Here is a 17162-nt window from a genome sequence, read left to right as displayed (position 1 = left end):
TTCCACAAATCTGCCCTGACAGAACATAAAATCAAGCCTACACATATTCAAGAACATCATACACTAACTGACTATGAAAATGATCAACACTTTGTAGAAAAAGAAAACAGAATGCAGTGTATATATAATGTGAGAGTTTTAATGTCCAATATATAATTTAAATAACTAGACCTATAAATAAATAAGAAATCATGATTCATAGCCAAGAAAAAATGTGATAAATAGAAAGAGACCCCAACATGGTCCAGATATTAGATTTAGCAGACAAGTTGAAAAAACAGTATTATAAACATATGCAATAGCTAAAGAAAAATATGATCTTTATAAGTAACCACACATAAAACCATAGCAGAGAAATCTACAAAATACAGCAAAGTGAAAATACTAAGTATAGTTAACAACTGAAGTAAAAGTTCATAGTAGCCTTATAGCAGATTGGATTAGAGTTTTTTTAAAAATGGAAAGTCAATTTGATGATATATCAACAGAAATTATTCAATCAGGTAATTGGATTTATATAAGGATTTAATCAGATAATCCAATTGAAAAAAATGAAGAATAAAAGATTGAAGAAAATCAGTAGTATTTAGTGGCCCATAAGCCTTTTTATATCAATAATTACATTAAATATATATGGACTACACTTTTCAATTTTAAGGCAGATTGTCAGCATTTAAAGACAAAACACAATTATCTGATATCTATTAGAGATGTGCTTTAATTTAATTTAATTAATTTATTTTTTTAAAGTAGGTTCCATACCTAGCGTGTAGCCAAATGTGGAGCTTGAACTCATGACCTTGAGATCAAGACCTGAACTGAGATCAAGAGTCATTTGCTTAACCTACGGAGCCACCCAGGTGCCCTAAGATGTTCTCTAAATATAAGGTTGGAAGTAACAGGAATATAAAAGCTATATCATGCAAACACTAAGCTTAAAAAGGGACATATTTCTATGTTAATACCAGACAAGGTAGGCTTTAAGACAACGAGTGCTATCAGAGATAAGGAAGGACATTGCACATCTAAAGAAACAAGTCATGGGCTCCTTGAAAATAGGTCAAAATGTAAGGAAGAATATTGGCTAGAGCTAAATAAAATTGTTAAAAAACATAGTCTTCCCCAGGTTCAACTGGATATGTATAGTACTTTTTAAAGAAGTGACTCTTAATCTCACGAAACAAACTGAGGGTTGCCGGGGGGAGGGGGTTTGGGAGAAGGGGGTGGGATTATGGACATTGGGGAGGGTATGTGATTTGGTGAGTGCTGTGAAGTGTGTAAACCTGGTGATTCACAGACCTGTACCCCTGGGGATAAAAATATATGTTTATAAAAAAAAAAAAAAAAAAAAAAAAAAAAAAGCAAGCAACAAAGTCGCCATCCAACTAATAACACAATGAATAAACAATTGGTTAAGCATTGTAAAGCATGAATGTTAATACTACACCACTAAAAAAAAAAAAAAAAAAAAAAAGAATTCCTTACTGCTGTATAAATAGAATAAGAACTGTAACAATATCTTTCTTAATATAAGGTTGTGGATATATCATAATGATTTAAGGTCACATTTGCTTAGCTATTGTTGTACAGGATCTTACTTTGTGGACTCATTCTACTTACAGATTGAGTGAAAACTTAAATTAACATTTTAGGAATGTGAACTGTGTGAAAATAATCTAGAGGGAAAAGGTGTATGACTAATTGGACATGCCTTGCTTATATATTTAAAGGAGTTATGGTTTTATTCAAAAGGTGTAACTGTGCCAAGAGCCCCCACCCCCAAAAAAAATCAGATTAAAAAAAAAAGAAGCAAGCAATCAAGGAGACCTAAGACTCTTAGGTATAATTTTAAAAACATGTAGCTTAATATATATGAAATAAAAACCAACCTTCCACAAAAGAGAAGTACAGACAAAGTGACTATCACAGTTCATGATTTTAAGATAACTCTTTTGATATAAAAAAAAATTTTTGAAATAAAAAAATGAGGAAGGAATTTATCAAAGCTATCGTCCAATCTCACTTAATTGATATTTACAGACCTCTACAGGTAATAACTATTGACTATGTAATGTTTTTCAAATGCATAAGAAAAGTTTATCAAGATAGATACTGTATATTAGGTCATAAAATGTCTTAATAAATTTAAAATGTTTAAATATAGCAGAATCAATTTTTGATAAGAAGGGGATTAAATTAGAAATCAAAACCTGGGAAATTTCCCAGTATTCAGAAATTACATAACTCCACATCTAATAAAATTCATAAGGAAAGAAAATTAGAAAATATTTTCAATTCGGTCATCATAAAGAGTAGTATTTTCAACAAAAGGTTTGGAACAAAAGATTTTAAATTAGAAAAAAATAAATGGCTATCCCTACCTGACCCAGAAATTAATTGAAAAGAAACATGGCACTAAATATAGGTTAAAACTAAAACTTTAAACTTCTACAGGGAAATGTGAAAGAGCATATTTGAAGAAATTAACCTGAAAGACTCCTGTTTTTCACATGATAGATAAGTAACTCAGCCAACACTCCCACTGAGAATAATTATAAAAGGTGGTTCAAATTTTCAAAAATAAAGTAACATAAGGAATACAAAGATAAAACTATAGGTGCTCTTATATACGGTTGAATTCATTTTGGTAAAAGTGAAAGTTAATTCTATTCAAATTTATAGTTTTCATACTAAGCCACGTGTTCTGTGAAAAAACATTACAATTTGTTATCAAATCTTTGATTTGAGATGGAGAGTTATTGAGATGAATTTAGAAACATAATTGTACAAGTTCCTGCCTGGGATTTACCTTCAGAGGGAACAGAATAAATGCTGTCTCACAGCATAGAATAAAGCCTCTTGCTCAGTCTGAAAGTTATTTGATGATAAATGGTGGGACAAATGTATATATGTATACATACTTGTAATAATCTTTTTAAAAGTATTAAGATAAAATTGTGGTGCCAATTTTGGATTATGTACACATTTTCTAGGTTTTTTAATTCTGATTAGGATTTTAAAAAGAATATTTCCTTTTAAAATGAACAGCACTTTCACTGAAAGTATCTCTGTCTCCAAGCCAAAGCAATTTGAAATAGTCTGTTTGATAAGCGTGTTTAGTGAGAAGAACCCAATTTCCTGGTTATGTTGCCTTTCAATGAATCAAAAAAAAAAAAAAAGTCTCAGAGAAAAGATGATATATTTCTAAAATAGAATAAAGTAACAAAGAAAAGTTGGATCAATTACCATAGAGTCTCAGCAAGTTTCTAAAGGGAAATTCTTTATAATCAACTTTCCAACATTGATGTAATATACACACTTTCTAATTTATCCTCTTCCTTTCAAGAGCATGTGCTCTATTCTCAAATCTATTATGAATGTATATATCCAGGATGATCCACTTTATTAACCTGAGGTAAACATAATCACATTTTCAAAGTTTTCTTTCTAAAAGATCTAACCTGCCCTTACTAATAAGAAGTCCCATTTTCCCTTTTGTAGCTATGCCAGTCAGAAAGTAAAAAAATATTCAAGAATCTGGGGCGCCTGGGTGGCTCAGTGGGTTAAAGCCTCTGCCTTCAGCTCAGGTCAGGATCCCAGGGTCCTGGGATCAAGCCCCATATCGGGCTCTCTGCTCAGCGGGGAACCTGCTTCCTCCTCTCTCTCTCTGCCTGCCTCTCAGCCTACTTGTGATCTCTTTCCATCAAATGAATAAAAAAAAAAAAATATTCAAGAATCAAAGAACTTTACTCAGTCTATCATCTATCTATCTAATGAGTTGCTATTTTTATATGAATAATATTGACAAGTACCATAGGCTTTCAAAGAGAAGATGGTATTTCCCACAGTGAATATTGATTGTAATTGGGTCTCTTATATTGGAAAACACAGTTCAACCAATGTGATTACAAATAAACATTTATAAATAAACAATTTATTTGCGGAACTTGTCTTTCTAAAAATTTCAGGAAGCAGAAAGTATTTAATTTTTTTTTAGATTTTTTATTTAGTTCAATAATGCAACATTTGAAACAGGTATTCAATGTCTACTATTTACAAGGAACTTGGTTTTATAATATGGCACTTAGAAATTAAAATAATTCTAAAATGTACACCATAAAAATCTATCAATTTGATAAAGATTAGTAAGAATTCCAGTTATTGGTATGAGCATTTTCTTGGAAATCTAAACTGTCTATCCTAAGGATGCATTTTTTTCTTTTTTTATTTAATTTTGCATATTTTGATCACTATTTTAATAAACATGTAAAAAAATATAGCATCACATTTATAGTACATCAAGTTTTTTTTTTTAACTCTATAAATTCATTTAGTATATATCCTTAAAAGAAATACTTCCTGGAGTAACAATGTTCTGAACAACTAAATGAAAAAAATCTTTAGTTAATGAAACTGTTAGCTCTGCTGAAATTTGGCAAAATAAAGAAATCTTTAAAGTGTTCTATCATTGTCAGCAATGTTCAGTCCACAGAAATAATATTTAGCTGTAGGGTTTTTGAACTGGTAGTCATTTCTTTGATAATAGAAATTTGAAAATACACCCATTCCACAAAAGTGAATTTATTTAGATGAATAATTTTTGCAATTTAGATACTAGTATTTAATGAGGCATGGGTTATAAAATTTAAAACACTTTAAAATCCCCACTTACAATTCACTCAGCCTGTTGAAAATGAAAGATTCCTGCTGGGATAGGTATTAAACCACTGTCTTTCAGCTCCAAACATACCTTTTATATGCTTTGTGTTGTTGGGACTGGGCCTCTGGAAACTGCATTTCTCCTTTGCGAGACTGTTGAATTATGCCAGTATGTACTGGAGAGAGATCAGAGGCAGGAGGTGAGAGAAGAAATTGCTGGCTTTAGTTGTTTTTTTCTTGTTCTAGCCACCCCAGTAAAGGTCCATCCTATGAACAGCAGTCGATTGTAATCTTCAACCTTTCCCCCTGCCAATTCCAGAATCAGGCTGTCCTAGAGGGACCAGCAGCGGCCTGGCAGTGAGCTCCTGGGATGGCGGATGGTAGAGCCCCAGAGCCAGCCCCATTTCCACTTCTCTGTTCTGATAACCTCTTTCCAGATCCCTGTTCCTAGGGGGTTGGAGCTGCTTCCTGAAGTTTCTATTTATGTGTTGCCTCATGTTTTCTTTTTGAATTTTTTAGCCTTTTCACATGTTTTAAATTTTTTTTATTACTTTCTCTTTATATTATGTGTTACATATTTATATTAATTGTTATATATAATGTATTATCTGTTCAAATAGCTAGTGTAGTTTCTGAGAGAAAGAGAGAGAGACATTCATTTCAAGGAACTGGCTCATGCAGTGATGGAGATTGGCAGGTCCAAAATCTGTGGAGTCGTCTTGAGATCAGAAGACCTTTTGCTGCAGTTTTAGTCTAAAGGCTGTCCAGTCCCAAAATTACCTCTTTCTTGAGTGTGGTCACTCTTCATTATATTCAGGTCTTTATCTGACTAGATGTGAGGCCCACCCACATTAGAGAGGGGAACTGCTTAACTAAGAGTCTGAGATTTAAATGTTAATTTCATTCAAAAACCACCTCACGGACGCATCCAGAATAATATTCAATCAAATAAATATCTGGACACCATGGCCCAGCCCAGTTGACCTATAACTAAATAGCTCAAGTAGCAAAGATTTCTTAGTTATAACAACAGAAGCTTAATACACACACAAAAACTAAAATAAATAAATGAATAAATAAATGAATTTCACAAAAATTAAGAACTTGTGTTCTTTAAAATTACATTGTTAAGACAATGAGATGATAAGCTATATTCTCAGAGAAAATATTTCTAAACTATATATCTGAGAAAGGAATTGTAGCCAGAATTCTCCAAATTTAATAGTGCAAAAACAAATATTCCAATTAAAAAAGAAGTGGGGTGAAGATATTTAAACAGAAAGTTCAACAAAGACGATAGGCAGATGGTAAATAAGCATATGTAAAAGTTATTGGACAAATGCAAATTAAAACCACAATGATATAACACTACACATCCATTAGGATGACTTTTTTTTTTTTAAGAAGTCCTTTACTGCGTGCCAATAAAGAATGTAGAGCGACTGTACCTTTCACAAATTGGTGGTTGAAATGGAAAATGACACAGAAACTTTCAAAAACAATTTGGTAGTTTCCTATGAAATTAAATATACATTAACCTATGACAGAGCAAACCCATTCCAAGGTATCCAACAAAGTGAAATTAAACTGATGTTCATACAAAAACATGTAGTTGAATATACAGTGAGATATATTCTTAAGAAACAAATGTTCATAAAAATCAGACTGGAAACAACTCCAGAGTCTCTATGGAAGTATAAATATGAAGTGTATAAACAAACTGGTGTATCCATACAATGAAATACTACTACTTGGGTAAAAAGAAATGGACTACCAATATATGTAATAATATGGATGAAACTAAAATGTATTATATGTAGCAAAAGAAACCTGAATCAAAAGGCTACATAGTGCATGACTGTATAAACAACATTCTGGCAAAGGCTAAAGGATGGAGAGAAAACACAGATCACCAGTTACAGATGCTGGGGACTGGGGAAGAGTTGACCTAAAAGGGACATATGAGAATTCTGCGGGCAATGGAATTGTTATTTATGTTGGTTGTGGTGGTGGTTTCATGACTGTATATATTTGTCAAAACTGAATATAATGTGTGTAAATTATGCCTTAAATATGGAAATAAATGTTTTATACATTTCTATGATAGTGTCATTTTCAATGTAGCCCTTTAGAATGGAGGTTAATTTACATTAAATTGAAATGAAAAATTTTGTAAATAAAATATATAATTTATTAAAAATTTTAAAGGTCTAGACAGGTATTTCTACCTTAATTTACTCCATGCGTAACCACATGAACCTGGGAAACATGATGTTGGAATGACAAATACCTTTAAAATTTTGCAAATAGGCTTTAGAGTTTTGATTATATCACAAAATAAAGATAATACAATGAACTGCATCTTATCCAAAAGGTAAAACAAAAGAAATAATCTTAGAATTCCTTTTAGGCTAAGACTTTTTTTTTTTTTTTATCATATTGCTATTATAAACTTATTTGAAAAAAAATTGACAAACTTGGACCTTGAAAAAGAAATCTATTTTCTAGAGAGTATTTTCATTCACTCTAAAATGAATGAAAATTTTCATTTTCATTTTCAAATTTCATGAAATGAAAATTTCATTCTCACTCATCATTTCTACCTGACAGTTCTATATGGTATTTAGTAAAAATGACAAGGTATGCAGAGCACTTTTTTGTCATGAGTGGGAAATACAATTTAGTGAATTCTAAATGTAAGTTATTCACTCTTATTACCATGTACTCTGATAATACAATGGAATGAAAGAATCTGTAATTTTTAAGTGGTGAAGTAAGCCAAAAAGTTATAGTTTAACAGAAGAGTACCTTAAATACTATTCCTCAGAGAGGTCTGAACTACTGTGGTCACCCTATTAAATCCTTTCTTAGCTTGTTTAATTTCTTTTTGCACAGTTAATTATTTTGCAAGTTTCAAGTATTTATTTTTTGCTTCTTCCATCTCACCAGGAGATAAGCTTCATTAAGACAGAACCCCGTGTCTTTTATCCCTCATTGTATACCAGTACAGTGCCTACCACATTCTAAATACTAAAAAAAAATTCTTGTTTTGGGTTTTTGTTTTTTTTTTTTAGATTAATGGAGAAAATTGTGGTTACATTTTTTAAATTTATTTTAATTCCAGTGTAGTTAGCATACTGTGTTATATTCGTTTCAGGTATGTAATATAGTGATAGGATTATATTTTATCTTTATAAGTGGATTATTAGTTATACCTTCTTGGGTTTACATTCTCTCTCTCTCTCTCTCTCTCTCCCTCTCTCTCTCTCTCTCTCTATATATATATATATATATATTTGACTTAATCTCAGACTAACTTTAAATATTGTAACAACTGACACATAGTATAAGGAACTTCAATAGTAAACTTCCATTTCCTTGATTCAATTCTTTGCATTTTTCTTATCATATATATTAATTATACATATGTCAAAATCTCAATTCATTATATTTGCTTTAAGAGTCAGTTATATTTTAAATAACTAGATAAGAAAAATATGTTTCTTGTTACTGCCATTTTTGCTGTTTCTTGTGCTCGCCTTTTCTTTGTGCTTATCCAAATTTTAATCTACATCACATTTTTTCTGTCTACAAAAAAATTTTGTTTACCATTTATTGTACTTCAGGTCTTCTAGCAATGAACTTGTTTGTTCTTACATTTTTAAAAAACATTTTTGCTAGCTCTAGAGTTCGGGCTGAGAGTTGTTTTCATCTTCCTGTACTATAACAATACTACTAGAGTTTTTCTGGCTTGCTCATTTTCTGACAAGAAGTCTGCTGTAACTTTTTAGATCTTTGTTTCTCTGTTTGCACTGAATCTTTTTCTCTACCTGTTTCAAGGGATGCCTTTAGTTTTGTTTTGCAGTAATTTGATTGTGATATGTCTAGATCTTTATTTTTGTTTTTTTCTTTTTACTGTTTATTCTGTTTGGGACCTTTTGAATGTTGATCCATGGCTTGTTGCCTTTCATTTTGCTACATTCTCAGTCATCATCTCCTCAAATACCTCTGTAGCCCAGTTCTCCTTCATTAACGCTGGAGCAACCACTCACATCATAGATAATGTGACATAAGCCTTCACTTGTGGAATGTTGTTCTTTTGCTCTTTTCTTTTTCTTTTTTCTTTTCCTCTTATCCTTTTCCTTCCCTGCTTTCCTTCCCTCCTTCCTCCTTTCCTTCTCTTTGTGTTTCACTTCAGGTAATTTCAATTGGCTTATCTTTAAATTCACTGATTCTTTCCCCAGCTCAGTGCACTCTGCTAATGCAGCCATTGAAAAAATTCTTCATAGCTGATGTGATGTGTTTGTGTGTATTTCCAGCATTATTATTATTTTTTATAAAGATTTTTATTTATTTATTTGACAGAGAGAGATCACAAGTAGGCAGAGAGGCAGGCAGAGAGAAAGAGAGAGGGAAGCAGGCTCCCTGCTGAGCAGAGAGCACGACATGGGACTCGATCCCAGGACCCTGAGATCATGACCCGAGCCGAAGGCAGTGGCTTAGCCCACTGAGCCACCCAGGTGCCGCTATTTCCAGCATTATTATTTGGGTCCTTTTAATAGTCTCCATCTCTTTCTTGATATTTCCTTGTCTTACCAATTTGTGCAAGTTGTTCACATTTTCCATTAGATCCATTCGTGTATATATATTACAGATATTTTAAAATCCTTGACTGGTAGTTTCAACATCTGGGTAACTTCTGAAATAGGTTGTGTCAACTGCATTACCTGTTGAAATTTTTTTTTCTTTTAAAGATATTATTTATTCATTTGAGAGGAAGAGAAAGAAAGAGAGACAGAACAAGCAGGGGAAGAGGCAGAGGGAGAAAAAGAAGCAGACTCCCTGATGGGCAGACAGCCCGTACATGCAGCTCTATCCCAGGACCTGAAGATCATGACCTGAGCCAAAGGCAGATGCCCAACCATCTGAGCCACCCGGGAGCCTCCCAAAAACTTTTTGTTTTTTTTCCTCTCTCTTATTTTGATGTGTATCTTGCAATTTTATGTTACATTGCAAACATAAGATATTGAAAGGCTGAGGTAAATAGTATTTATACCCACACATGCATATGTCTCTTTTTGTGTAGGGCAGTTAGTGTTGGAATTTGAGTCAATCTACTTAGTAGTTGTTTGTACTGGGCTTGGGTTTTATTCTGGCTGTCATCACAGATGATATGTAGTCTGTCTACCACAGGCTTCAAATTCCTCCAATGGTAGGATATTGAGTCTTATATTTGGTGTGGGGACTTGTATGGTGGGTGATTCTCATTCTTCTTCTTCAACCCTCAGATTCCAACCTGCATCTTCCACAGGTTGGGTGTTCAAACTTTGGCACCTCTTTAGGTAGTAGCTGATACTGTGGCTTGATACTCTGTGCTCAGTTTATGGTGGTAGCAGAATGGGGGCTGTTGGTTCTCTGGTCTATTCTCAGTCTTAGAAAGTCCTTAGTACCTGGGTCTTGTGTTTGGACTCTGCTCAAAGTTCTTCCTGATGCTTCTCATGGTATTTATTGCTATTGTTATTATTATTATTTTTTTAAGGGTGGCTCTTTTTTAAAAAACATGAGGCAGTAAGCAAGACATAAGTTTGGCAAGGGAAACAGGATTTTGTTACCTGTGTTAAGAAAGTTTTCTTTTTACATCGGGACATGAGAAAAACAGAAACATTTAACAAGAGTCAGATCTTTGATGGACTCTCTTGAATTTAAGTAATGCTCAATAATCTTAATGATGTCTATTTTGAAGCAATTATATTTTATTGTCTCATAAAACATTTTAATAATAGTATCAGAAGAACAAGATGTTTCAGGAGAATTATTAGTTTGATGGCATATCACTTTATCTGCACATCTGAAAGCAATAGAATCCTGAAAGCAATTCTTTGGTTGGAAAAAATATTTTAAGATTATGGATGGTTGGAACCCTTAGAGTTTCATGGGTAGGAAATGTTTTTCAACTATGGCATTAGAGAGAAACATCTGTATAGTTACTTTGAAGAAGGAGACTTTTTGAATTAACTTAAAAATGTTGGGTAGATCTGCTGGAGCAGGTATAGAATGGAGGGCTTGATAAAATAATCAATATCTTAGAGATAGCTACTTGATTATACCAGAGTGAGGATGGCTGTTGCCTTAACTTGACTTCCCGTTATTTGCTATGTCCACATCTGGGCCTGATCATGTGTGTTTTGTGTTCTCCAATTTCTTGCCTCACTTCTCCATACACTAGAAGCAGGCTTAGCTAGATTCAAGGCATAGAGATAAAACTTTGAACTATCATTATCATAAGTATTGGTTTCTCTGCCATAGACATATGTTTCAGTTATTTATTGCTGTGTAAAATCACCACCCAAAACTTACTGGCTAAAAATATTATTTATTATTTCTTAAGATTTTATATTTCAGGATTCAGGCAGGTTCTTCTACTTTAGGTAACGTTGGTTGAGATCATTCAATCACCTGCATTTACCTGTGGCTGTACGGAAGTCTAATAAAGTTTTACTGACATGTTTGACAGCTCATTTCCTCTCCACTTGGGCTCTCTTTTTTTTTATCTATTTTCTCTTCGTTCAGTAGCATAACATAATTTTGTTTACAACATGATATCTGGCTTCTCTTGTGAGACAACAGAACCTGTCAGGCCTTTTAGAAACCAGTCCTAAAAGTGGTACAGCATTCTTCTGCTATAGTCTGTTAACAAAGTAAACAAGACTGTACAGACTCAAGGGGAGGGGAAGTAGACTCTTCTTTATGATGTGTAGAACAGCATGGGCATCAGGGAGGGAAGGAATTAATGGTAGCCATGCCCTAAGACTGTACACTAGAAAGCAAATCTGACTCTAGTAACAAAAATAAAATTGGCTCAACCATGTGATGAGAGGGTCCTTAGAAGAACCTCAGCCATTATTCTCCAGATTGCTTCAAGAAACATTCTGGAGTCATCCTTAATGGAAGAAGTGATGCATAAAGAAATCGATGAACTTCAACTGTGGCAGAAAAAATAAGCAGTTTTATTCTGTAGTTTTGTTTAGAGTCATATGGACTCTAGAGTCATTCAGTAGCCTGGGAGTTCTCAGTAGTCTATTTATAACTATTTGATAATCTACTGTGATGGTTAATTTTATATGTCAAGTTGATTGGGCTAAGGGGTAGCCAGATAGCTGATAAAATATTATTTCTGGATGTGTCTGTGTAGCTATTACTAGACAAGATTAGCATTTGAGTTGGTAGACTAAGTAAATAGATGACCCTCTCCAATGAGGATAATCATCATACAATCCATTTAAGGGTCTGAATGGAAAAAGAGGTGGGGGGAGTGTGAATTCTCTCCCACAGTTTAAGCTGGGACATCCATCTTCTCCTGTCTTTCGATTTTGGTGATCCTGGTTCTCAGTTCTTCAGACACAGATGGTTGGGAATTATCTCAGAGCTCTAAGATTCTGCAGCTCTTCATTTAATATTTAAATATTTAAAATAAAGAACCATTAACTGTGTCTCAGATAACTATTATTGGTATTGGCTGACTGTATTTTTTTGAATTTTAAAATACAACATTTTTGAATAAGTCACAGGAATAAAAGCACAGCATAAGGAGTAGTCAATGATGTTGTAACAGCAGTGTATGGGGACAGATGGTAGCTCCATTTGGAGTGAGTATGGCATAATGGATAATTTTATCAAATCAGTATGGTGTACACCTGAAACTAAGTGTGTTAACTATAATCAAAAAAAAATTGTAAGCAAGAAATTCAAACAAGAAGAATATTAAATAAAGCAAGTATATGACAAGATGTTCAATCTCACAATCAAGGTAATACAATATGGTGCATAAAAATTCCTTGTTATAAGAGGATATATGTATTTAATTTTCTCTGCATGTGTTTTGTTGTATTATTATTGTTTGGCCTATATATTTTTGTTTATTCTTTACTTATTATTTTCATAACAGTTTTGTCGAGATATAATTTATATGCAATCACATTCACTATATGAAGGTATACAATACAGTGGTTTTTAGCATATTTACAGAGTTGTGCAAACATCACTGCTATCTAATTTTGGGATATTTTTATCACCCCAGAAAGAAACCCCACACCCATTAGTAGTCCCTTCCTATCTTGCTGCCGCACTCAGCCTATGGCTATGACAGTCATTAAATTACTTTCTATCTGTATCAATTTGCCTGTTCTGGACATTTTACATTAATATAATCATACATTACGTGGCCTTTTGTATCTGATTTTTTTACGTATCAGAATGTATTCAATGTTAATGGGCACCTAGGTGGCTCAGTGGGCTAAGCCGCTGCCTTCGGCTCAGGTCATGATCTCAGTGTTCTGGGATCGCGTCCCGCATCGGGCTCTTTGCTAAGCAGGGAGCCTTCTTTTCCCTCTCCCTCTCTCTCTCTCTGCCTGCCTCTCTGTCTACTTGTGATCTCTCTCTCTCGGTCAAATAAATAAATAAATCTTAAACACACACACACACACACACACAAGAATGTATTCAATGTTAATACATATGGTAACATATATAATTAAAAGAATAAGACATTTTAAGTTAATGCTTAGCTTGTAAGCTTATGTTTTTGAAGTTATCATACTATAATATTTTTTAAAGGTTTGATGTTGAATTTAAATTCAAGATAAATGTGCATGCCACTGTATCCTATTTTTATAAAATTGAGGCATAATTGAATTTGATAAGGAAAAGAAATGATGATTTCATTTTTTAGCTAACATTTACTTGATTGCATATAGGTATTTTCCAAAACATATTTTTCCCCCTAAAATTGCAGGAGGTAGAAAAGTAAGGTTTGTCATATTTTATCTAGAAATACTGGTAGAAGGAAATTGGCCGATCTGTGAAAAAAATGTTTGTCAGTAGATTGTTTTATTGAAATGCCATTTCAGAGTTCAGATCCTTGATCTTTACTCCTGTCTTTACCCACATATATATATATGCAAATGAAAACATGAAACCATTTCTCTTACTGTTTTCTAGCATCTAAATGCAAACCATTACTTTGAGTCCATCCACATTCCTTTTTCAGCTGCCTTAATCTTTCATGAAATTTAAATGGAAAAGCTTCATCTTGAATAGTATAGTGTGAGTTTGCATTATTCAAAATTAATTTATGTTTCAAAAATTCTCATACACAAGCCGGTACCTGAATTTTTCATAGAAAGTTTACTTTTAAAGAGTAAAGAAGAGACTTAATTTAATCCACAAGATATGATTTAGGAACAAGTTTACATTCAGGAGATATACATTTAAAAGAACTTCTATTATTCTATTTCATTCCTGAGAGTAACACTTTGCTATATAAGTCAGGTGGTATTGAATTTATAAACAGCATTAAAGGAATATGGAGAGAGTACCAGGACATTGCTGTGGATATAATCAGGCCACATTAACCTGGGTACACAAAGGGTACTATTGCAAGTCACAAAGCAGTACATTTCTACTTCTGACTTGGAAGTCCCGAAAACTGCCCTCTCAAAGCATATTTCCAGTATGACTTGCAGACTAGTCTTCTGGGAATCAGTATGGTACTCCCAATTGTCCCATTCTCTGGAAATGGGTATCTACTTATGTGGCTGTTACTGATTTCTGGCTTGTGGTTGCTTCTGCATACAGCAGGGCCATGCTGAAACATAAGCCCATGGTGCTATATGGTGCCTTTAACTATTGAAGGCAACAACACTGTCCCAGGTTGAAATCTGTGTCATTGCTAAAGCCACTGGCACTTGATACAACCATCACCTTGGCTTTTCAGATTCCCAATTTCTTTAGTTTAGACATGTTCTCTCTGAGGCTCTTTTAAGATGTCTTTCTTTATTTTATTTAAAAATTTTTTAAATTAAAAATTTTTTTTTTTTTTTACAGATTTTATTTATTATTTGACAGAGAGAGTTTAAGCAGGGGAGGCAGCAGAGGGAGAAGGAGAAGCATAATAGGATTTAGGGCTTGATCCCAGGACACTGGGATCATGAACTGAGCTGAAGGTAGACACTTAATGACTGAGCCACGCAGGAACCCCTCTTTCTTTGTTTTAGAGTGAGAGAGAGTGCAGCAGGAAGGGACAGAGGGAGAGGGAGAGAAAAACTCAAGCGGACTCTATGTCCAGTGCAGAGCCTAATGTGGAGCTGGATCTCATGACCCTGAGATCACTACCTGAGCCTAAACAGAGTCCAATGCATAACCAACTACATCATCCAGGTGCCTCAAGTATGGACATGTTCTTTTGTTATGGGTCCCTTGCCTAAGGATCAGGTATGAGTCCATATAGTTTGAATCAGAGGAGAGACTAAAATGTTGGATGCTCTGAGGGTTCAGCATCTTCTCTCTTTTGACATAGCCTGGTTTTGTTTTGCACCAACTTTCACATTTTGGTTCTCTTTTCTCATGGGTTGAGCCGTGGACTCCTTGATAACTTATAAAAATTGAACACTGAAAATTCCAATCTCCAGTGTCCTGGAAATGAGACCTACCTACATTTCAGAAAAAAAGGAAGAAATTTTAATTCATGCCATGCTAGTGATAAATGGTGAAGAGAACACTTTAAAAATAATTTTACATCTTTTTTATGGGGGTAATATTAGGTAAAGGGGAAGAAAATAGCATCTTAATGTACTAATTGTATTAATCTTTTGGCCCTTTTTATATTCTGAAGATAGTAAAAAGCCATACTAGAAGACTTTCTCTAGAGATAGGAATAAACAAATGTCTGTTCCTGATGAAGATATATTCCTACTTACTACGTAGTATATTTGCTAGGAAATAAAAAAAGGGAGGTATGTTAGGTTCTCCAGAGAAACGTATCATTAAGCGCTAAACACACACACACACATACACATACACTCATATTTACACACATGTGTTTATATATAAATTATTATAATATTTATTTTAAATAATGAATAATATAATAATGACATATGTACTTATATATAATAAGGAATGGCTCATATAATTATGGAGTTTGAGAAGTACCAAGATCTACAGTCACTAAGCTGGAGGCCCAGGAGATTCAGTAGGGGTAGTTCTGATATAGTTTTGGAATATTAGGTCCAGTGCTGATAGCAAAGAAAGAATTCTTGATAAGATTTTGGTGCAAAAAAGATGATTTTATTAAAGCACAGGGACAGGACTGGTGGGCAGAAAGAGCTGCACTGGGGTCATGAGGAGTGACCCTTTATATATTTTCAAGTTGGGAGTGGGGTTACAGATAGCTTAAGTCTCTAAGGAATTTTGGAAACAAAGTTTCCAGGACTTTGGCAAAGCTAGCCATTGTTGGGAAAAGGTCATTTATTACCATCTAATAAAACATTAGTCATGACACCCTTCAGATGTATGTTGGTAGGCCATTTGCTTGGGGGATTATTGCCAAAATGTACCTTTTAGAAATGTGTTTAGAAATAAAGGAAGTTTCCAAAGGGATTTTTATATATTAAAATAGACTTTCAGGATAGGGGGCAGGGTGTGGGGGGGGTCAGGCTAGGATCACCTTTTTGCCCTTACCAAAGTATTAATATCAAGGCAGTTGAGTCCTTAAAAGAATATCACTCTGCCTGTTTCAAGGACTTGTCAATGGGCTGTAGGTGGTAAAGAAATTTAATAATTTTTCTTCTGCTTTTGTTTCCCACATCATTTAGGAGCTGGGAAAAAAATGAGGTTTCCTTTTGGTGTGATAGAAGAAGTCACAGTTGTGTTTTACATGTCACAGCTTATACATTTTAAAATGGTAAATTTTGCACATTTATATTTAAAATGGTTTAAATAACAAAAATAGTAAATCTACTTGTATTTTGTCACAATAAAAAAAAAAAAACAAAGAAAAAACAATCAAAAGAACATTTCAACTACCTCCATTTGACCCCCAATTTTCTAGTTGATTAAATTCTTCCTTCCTGTTTTTCTCTTGACTCAGGCCAAAGATCCTGCAGGCAAAAAATCCTGTGGACAAAGCATCCTCTGATGGGAACTAAAACTACTCCCTCAAGCAACAAAGACTGTCCTGAGCCTCCAAGCCCCACCTGTGATTGTCTCCAAAGCAATGATTGACTTGACCTTCACTGCCCACCAGCACATCCCTACCACATTTTCCTTATATAAACCTGGAAGTATTTTTGGCATTTTAGAGACAGTCTTTAAAACATTAGTCCACTGTCTTCCTGGTCTTGGCCTCACTGCAATAATTCCTTGCGCATTTTCCCACCACTCATCTCTCTGCCTTTGGATTTTGTTGGCAGCAAGTGATTGAAGCTAGTGTTTGGGACCCTTGAAGCCAGGTGATCTTATATCCCCCTGATCCCCAGCTAAACAATGAGTAGGGAATCTAGGCTCCTAGGAATGAGTTCAGAATCAAGAGGATTCATTCCTCTTCACAGGAAGTAAGCTGGTGCATAGACAGAATCAAGCAGGTGACTACTTATGATGGGATATGTCAAATTGACTCTATTGGAAGTGATATTAAAGACCATTTGGTTCTCTATTTTTGCTTAACA

This window comes from Mustela lutreola, chromosome 4 (assembly GCF_030435805.1).
Source record: "Mustela lutreola isolate mMusLut2 chromosome 4, mMusLut2.pri, whole genome shotgun sequence".
Taxonomy (NCBI): Eukaryota; Metazoa; Chordata; class Mammalia; order Carnivora; family Mustelidae; genus Mustela; species Mustela lutreola.
The sequence above is the reverse complement of the archived record's forward strand: the minus strand, read 5'-3'. Positions refer to the sequence as shown.